Consider the following 8,168-nt stretch of genomic DNA (forward strand, 5'->3'; position numbering starts at 1 on the left):
ATGTTGAAAATGTAAAACATTTCAAACACCGTTGGCAGAAGTGAAAAATAAATCATTTTATGAAGCTACAATTTTGTTTTTTACGATGCAAATCCAAATTATTATAATTTACTGACTCTGACAGTTGTCTTTACTCTTGTTTTACTTGTCAACTCTTGTCTTTTCACTTTATTAAGATCAGATTCTGCAGGTAAAATTACAATAATAAGGTGACTTGACTTGACCTACTACAGGACTTGACTTGTCATAGCCTGTGACTTTACTTGCCCTGCCCAAAAAAATTAAAAAATACTTGGGACTTACTTGAGATTTGAATGTTCAGACTTGAGACTTACTTGAGACTTGCATATGTGTGACTTGGTCCCATCTCTGCATGCTGTAATAAAAAAAGAGAAAATTAAGCAAACTTTAAAGACAGACAACTTGTATAATAGTCAATTCCCTAAAAGAAAACAAATATGGAAACATGTTCACATAAATGGCCACAAGGTGGAACTCTTTCTACAGTTTTGTATGAACTAAATACAATGATCTTTTTGTCAATACTTCCACACTTATTACCAAAACACACACACAATAAAAGGAAAGGATTGGTGATTCACCAAAAACATGTCAGTATTGCGGTGTAGAATTACACTGTAGAATTACAAAGAGAGTAGATCATTATTAATCTGTTTCTTCAAGAAACAGTTCTGTTGACATTGGGCTAGATATAACGTGAAGGAAAAAATATAGATTAGAAAATCTTGTGTAAAACCACTGTATTTTCATTATGCACTGTCAAGCTGTAGCTCATTCAGGATGCATAGTTGCAGTGACTATGACGTGAACTTCAAGATGATGTAACTACATACATCATACAAAGCTTTTCTGAGACCTGGATTTGTCCAAACTGGGGTCCCCCAGAAAATTAAGTATCTAGTATCTTGAGACAAATCAATGTCACTGACATATTTTAAGATCTGTCAGTGCAAGTTATTTTCGGTTGAGACAGCTTAAACATGCGTCTTAGGACCAACCTTAAAGGAATAGTCAATTTTCTTAAAAGAAAAATCCAGATAATTTACTCACCACCATGTCATCCAAAATGTTGATGTCTTTCTTTGTTCAGTCGAGAATAAATTATGTTTTTTGAGGAAAACATTCCAGGATTTTTCTCATTTTAATGGACTTTAGTAGAGACCAGCGCTTAATACTTAAAGGAATAGTCTACTCATTTTCAATATTAAAATATGTTATTACCTTAACTAAGAATTGTTGATACATCCCTCTATCATCTGTGTGCGTGCACGTAAGCGCTGGAGCGCGCTGCGACGCTTCGATAGCATTTAGCTTAGCCCCATTTATTCAATGGTACCATTTAGAGATAAAGTTAGAAGTGACCAAACACATCAACGTTTTTCCTATTTAAGACGAGTAGTTATACGAGCAAGTTTGGTGGTACAAAATAAAACGTAGCGCTTTTCTAAGCGGATTTAAAAGAGGAACTATATTTTATGGCGTAATAGCACTTTTGGGAGTACTTCGACTCGCCTGAAAAGTCCGCTCCCCTTCTCCCTCTCATAATGGGAGAGGGAGGGTGTTACTGCGCAGAGTCAAAGTACTCCCAAAAGTGCTATTACGCTATACAATGTAGCTCCTCTTTTAAATCCGCTTAAATCCGCCATGTGTTAAAAGTTGTGTTGCTTGAAGTGAGTTTTGCAGGTGATAGGAACTGTTTAGCTCAGGTGAGAGTTTTGCATGTTACTCCAGTTGTGCTCACTGTCGTTTAGCAATAAAAAAAAATGTAATACATACCTATCTTTTTTCAATGCGTGCACTTAATCTGTCGAAACCCCATTCTCTGTGCCCTCTTGTTTTTCCCCTATATTTACCGTCTGGACTTCATTAACCATGATCCCTCACTCCCCCTCACCTGATCATCATCAGCACACCTGCCAACTATTGTCATTAGTCACCTTATATATACTGTGTTTGTCTTCGTCACCTTGTCGATCACTGTTTATTTACTGTTGTTTATGTTCCTGTAATGTTCCAGTTTTTGTTCCCGTCTTTGTTATATTAACAAAAGTATTATTTAATTTATTACGTCAGTCTCATCTTACCTTCATCATCCACCACAGCCTGACAGAATGATTGACCAAGACATGATTACCAGCAGCTATTCTCCAGAGGACTTTAATAGCTTCACCATCTTCCAGGATCGCCGGCCTCTGGAGAACTACGTGCTGGAAATCACGGACAATGCCCATCAGGTGAGCTGGAGGGATTCAGCTCTAAACAAATGCTTTCGTTTCAGGCTGGATCATGATCTTCAGATGTTGGTTTCACCCAATCTAATTGAAATGTCCTTTATTGATTTCTTAAATTATGTTCTCCAATTAAAATGTTCGAATTATCAGATTGATATTGTTCCTGAGAAAAAAATTTAACTTTAATGATCCAGTCCCAAACCGAAACTGCTCTCCAGTTTACCATACCCATCACCCAGTACCTTCCACCTCATCCTATCTTCACCAGTGTCCGGTTACTACCTCTGAGATCTGCAAACCCCTGCGCCAGATTGCGTCACCATTCCTGCCTCTGTTCCCTGCAAGCCGATGACTCGCCCATCTGATCCCAGTAAGATGAAGACTCTCTCCTCTGATCCCCGCGAGCCGAGGACTCTCTAGGACATTACAAAAATACTCAGACAGACTGGTCTGAGAATTAAAGAAAACTGTTGATCTACTGGGATTTTATGCACAACCATCTCTAGAGTACAGTAAATCCAGTAAATGTTTTGAAAAAGAGAAAATGGAGAGTTTGGTTCCAAAACAAGATAACACTGATTATAAAATGTTTGTCTAACATGTTTATTATTATGTTATCATGTTTTTATCGTTTTTCTAAACAGATTTTTGAAAAATTACAAAAATAATTATCTCGTTTTGGAACCAAACTATTCAAATATAGTGAGTGGTAGTTGTGAAAACAAAAATGCTTTGTTGATGTCAGAGGTCAGATGAGAATGGGCAGACTGTTTTGAGATAATAAAAAGGCAAACGTAACTCATATAACTATCCGTTACAACCAAGGTATGCAGAATATCATCTCTGAATGCACAACACATTGAACCTTAAAGCAAATCTGGGCTACAACAGCAGAAGACTGGTGCCACTTCTGTCAGCCAAGAACAAGAACCTGATGCTACAATTTGCACAGGCTCACCAAAATTGGACAATAGAAGAATGAAATAATTATGCCTGACCTGTTGAGTCTTGATTTCAGCTGCAATATTAAGATGGTTGGGTCAGAGCCCCAGCAGGACAATGCACCATATATGTCACAAAGCTTAAATCATCTCAAACTGTTTTTGTTTACACTTGACAATGAGTTTCCTGTACTCCAGTGTGAAGGAACGGGAGATTTGCATCATGGATGTTCAGTAGGGAAGTTCATTTCAGTTCATTTTCACGAACGACAACTGCAGCTTGTTAACCAAACAATACAGTGCAAAAACAAAACTGATAACATTTTAATTTTAAATTGGCACTTAGTAAAAATACAGTTGATGATTGTCTGTGACCAGGTAAAAACAATACAAACATTTTATTTTATTTTTACTTTCAAACATCAACAACAGAACCAGGATTCATACATTATCAAGTTTTCACCAACATTACATTATTAAGCAGCACACTATCAGTACAGAGGATTAATAGACGTCCAAAGAGAGCGAAGTGTCTCTTTTTCATTCACCACAGCCTTTTCAAAAGCAGGACACATTTCAAAAGTTTTGCTTTTGCCTCTCTTGTTTGTGCAAAAAGAGAGCGGTTTATGGTCAGGGTATAGGACAGAGGCGATCAGTAAAGGTCTGGCAGGATGCCTTCGCGTCTCTGTGCAGTTTCCAAACCATACTCAAGCACATATGCAGTAAAACAAGATTTATCATGCAAATAATTACTTTACCGGACCATCAGGGCAGCAATAATTCACATTATTTACAGGCCATTCACAAACTAAGGACAGAAAAGTGGCGAAATGTTTGTAGGCACGTGTCGACACGCATCATGCGCTAACAAATATTTTTTCTTTTAACCATTAATATTAATCCGTCATCAATTCTAATTTGCGGTTAATGGTTAATCGGTCAATATGAACATCCCTAATGTGCAGTCGACAAATCTGCTATCATTTCAATATGGGCCAAAATCTCTGAGTAGTGTTTCCAACACCTTGCTGAATCTATGCCACGAAGAGTTAAGGCAGTTTTGAAGGCAAAAGGGGGTCCAACTTTGTATTAGCATGGTGTACATAATACAAGTGGCCGTTGAGTGTCATAGATATATACACTAGATGTAGCCTTGGGGTTCAAAGCATGCATCAAAACCGCCGCCATCTTAGAACAGGGGTCTTGTCATTGGATGTAGCTACACTGCTATCCCTGCCTGTACTTCGAATTCATGGATGATGCCGGATTTTGTGCTGCGTATGGATGTTAGGGCTACTAGCACTATGCATTATAGTTAGAAAAAGTAGATTTTCAAAATATCAAAACTTAAATTTTTTCTGTACTCAATGCTAAATACATGTCTGACTGTTGAAACGAACCAAAAAAACCCCAAGAAAATCGCAGTCTTGACGATTAATGGTGATTTTATTTCCGTTACACCATTGCCTACAATAACGCTGATGCGGGGTTCCCTTGTTTCAAGATGGCGGCTCTATTTGACGCCTTCGGTCCAATGAACTGCCGTAGCCAAGGCGACATCTAGTGTACATATCTATAGTTGAGTGTAAACACATTAACTGGCTTTCTTGCAGTTTTGTTCATGTGCGCATGTCTCTTTGTGTAAAAGATGCATGTAACAAATGAAAGTAAGAGTAAAGTAGAGGGCTCGTTATAGTAGTGCGTAGGTACGACGGCGTAGGTTCCACGTCGGTTTTCATTTATACTTTTGCGTCGTCGTCCGCGTCGACGTGCAAACACACGCGCAGGCCGCTGGTGGGCAGTAACCACGAGTGTAACCACAGTCGCAGCGCGAACGCCAAAGAAGAAGAAGCTTTGCAAGTTAAGCCACAAACGAAGAAGAAACGGCAACTTGTGTATAATTTGGGAAGACCAGCAATGATGGATGTAAATAAACAGCGACTTTTGTTGCAGTTTGAGTTAAATCACTCCTCAATTTGGCCATTCTTTGTTTTCACCATCGCAAACGGAAATACTTATGACGCAGTTTTTTTACCTGACGGGAGGGGTTCTGGTGGACCAATCACAGCGCTTGCGGCCCGCGTAGAACTGACGCGCTGTTAAAAATTTTGCGAGATGCCCGTCAGGCTACGCAGAGCTACGCACAGGCTACGGATAGCCTACGGCGTAGAAACTACGCACGACTATAAATCGCCCTTAATGCATACAAGTATGCTCTTGACTCATGCAGTTGGCAAAGAAACTATAAAAAGTTAAATGTTACATTTACTGGTTTTGCAGACATGAGAAGAGATATCTCATCACTGTTGTCTCAGACGACTACATGTTTGTCCTGTGGTGGCTGGCTACCATAGCTTCTCTGTGTGTTTCAAGAAGTAGGGGTGAGAGGTGGACTGAGCCATCGGTTGCAATTCACAATCTCACCACTAGATGCCGGTAAAATCTACACACAACACCTTTAAGATTTGACTTTTTATGTTTGGGTTTCTCCCAGCAGACAGGCCCATTTTAAAGCCATTTCCTTTCCCCTACCCCTGACATGATTGTGTTTTCACAACCAAACATTCTCCCTTTGAGAAGTCATATCACAGGCGCCACTGTAAAGTTTAAGTAGCCTAAAATTAATACTGAACTTTTGAAAGTCACATATCAAATATCGCATCTCATCACAATCAATACTGTGTGTGTGTGTGTGTGTGTGTGTGTGTGTGTGTGTGTGTGTGTGTGTGTGTGTGTGTGTGTGTGTGTGTGTGTGTGTGTGTGTGTGTTTACTGCAAAGAAAGATATTCACAAAAGGAAATTGCCTTTTAAAATTAAAACAAATGGCTCGTTTGAACTACAACATCACTCTCGGGTCTGTGTGAAATCTTGCATGTGGCTGTGTGCACTGCGGTTTATTTTGGTAACTTTGCATGTGGCTCCGCATTCGAAAATGGCTGGCCTGACTGCATATACCCATTTTTCAACTATTTATCTCCATGCTCATTTCAGTTTGTTCTGGCAATAAATATTTAACCACACTCGCTCTATGTCGAGACAACTAACAGTGCATTAAACTTTGATTGTTTAATGTTTTTTTCCATGTCATGCATATCAATTAATACTCTTCATTACTTAATGAAAGCCCTATACTATTAATATACACTATTAACTACTATTTTTATGTCCGGAGCATTATGACTTTGTTGTAAATTAGATGTTCAGAATTAGGTGCCATTGTTCTATCAGGTTGGTGCATGTTAGGACATAGCTCTCTGTGAAAGACAAGTTCTTGCCTGAGCGACAGTCAAAGATGTTGTTGCAGAAAACAAGTCTGATTTCACGTGAATCAGTGGCACACCCAGTGTTCGAAGTGGGCAGGCACTTTCCAATACATCATATTGGCAATTCTGCATTATGCTTTTCACAAAATACTAGGAATAATTATTTCAAACTGACAGCTTCCATAAACTATCTCTGCCCCTACTTGACAAGACAGTCTGCATTCTTGCACACATACTGTTAATCTCTCTAGCTAAAGTTTTGACAAGTTTGCTGAACATTGTAGTTTTTGTCTGGCCAAGAACCAAATGAAGTGGGCTGTCTGACTATTAAACAAGCATTTTCACCTCATTTGTGTTTACATTTAGGGATGGAAATTAATGGAAATTGATGACTTTTATTAAGTGGTAGACTGCAAAGATGTGGGCAAGCAAATTCACATAATCAGTCTATAGACACTATTCTTGAATAAGTTTAAATGATTTTATGCCTTGACCATCATAAACTTTGGCAAATCCAACAGCTCATTTTTATCATCGCTCACTATGGCAGCCTAGAACATGTTTACCTCAGGTAAATAGTCTATATCAAGTCTGTAAACAAATCAGATATATACATTCACAGTCAGTGAAAATATTGGTAACACTTCATATGAAGGTACACATATTAACTACTAACTAGTTGCTTATTAGCATGCATACTACTAGCATATTGGCTGCTTATTAGTACTAAAAATTAATAACTCACGGGTTTCTGGAGTTCATCTCAAAATATGTCCAATTTCTCTTTCTACCATTGAATGTCCAATTACATTGTGAAATAAACACTGTGTACATTTTGTCTTTTTCATTTGCACCCCAGTTCATGCAAAAACTTTATGGCCTGGTGCCAGTATTTTTTATTTTTAACAATGCTGCACCTTCTTTATATTTCTATGGAAAGCCACGAGTTTGCATGTTTTTTTTTTTTTTTTTGTAGATATAAAGTTATGAATCCATTTATCATGAAACATTTCTTAAAATACCATAGTATTCAGTTATCATGGTAAATCTTACAAAATATTGGACAGGGGGTGATGTGGGGGTCAAATTATTTATATATTTGTACAGGGGTCGGTATAGGAAAATCAATTCTAGTTGCTCCAGAAATGAGAGATATAGAGCCCATTAGGACACTTCTTATGCAACTCAGCATTTTAATCTTTCATAACTTGGGATAAAAATCTTTAATGCACATCATTAAGTCATGACTCTAACTATTAACCTGCTTTGTGATGTCAAAAAAGAAAATCAAGGATGCATCATGCAAACAGTAGTTTGTTTTCAAGGTTATTATTGTCATTATAAATAAAAAAGTGGAACATTATTTATTTTTAAATATATGAACTTCTTTAGAAAATTTATAACAATGGGTTTTTATTTACACAAAAACTCAATTTATGCAAGGCACATTTTTTAAATTAGATATTTTGTTTAAATTATCAGCATGTGTCAGACATTTCGGATAAAACATCCGATGTGAGCATGTTTGGTTGTTAACTAAATCAAAATGAGCCTCAGGTGCAATACTTTTGCAAGGTAATTGTGTTGGCATGGCATACCTATTTATTTGCATTCTCACCATCTCTCATTTTATTATTTTGATTTATGATTTTAAGGAACTCAGAGAGACTTACATTTCCTGTCTCCGATAACAATTAAACACACTGAAATTA

The 8,168-nt window shown here is 37.6% G+C and overlaps 1 long non-coding RNA gene across 1 annotated transcript; it reads left to right on the plus strand.

Annotated features, from left to right (window-relative positions):
• The first annotated feature begins 1,728 nt into the window (after nucleotides 1–1,728).
• On the plus strand, nucleotides 1,729–3,076 carry LOC129419718 (uncharacterized). Its single transcript, XR_008636634.2, has 2 exons — nucleotides 1,729–2,255; nucleotides 2,521–3,076. It is a non-coding gene; the product is annotated as an uncharacterized lncRNA (long non-coding RNA).
• Nucleotides 3,077–8,168: the final 5,092 nt, after the last annotated feature.

This window comes from Misgurnus anguillicaudatus, chromosome 15 (genome assembly GCF_027580225.2).
Source record: "Misgurnus anguillicaudatus chromosome 15, ASM2758022v2, whole genome shotgun sequence".
Lineage (NCBI taxonomy): Eukaryota > Metazoa > Chordata > Actinopteri > Cypriniformes > Cobitidae > Misgurnus > Misgurnus anguillicaudatus.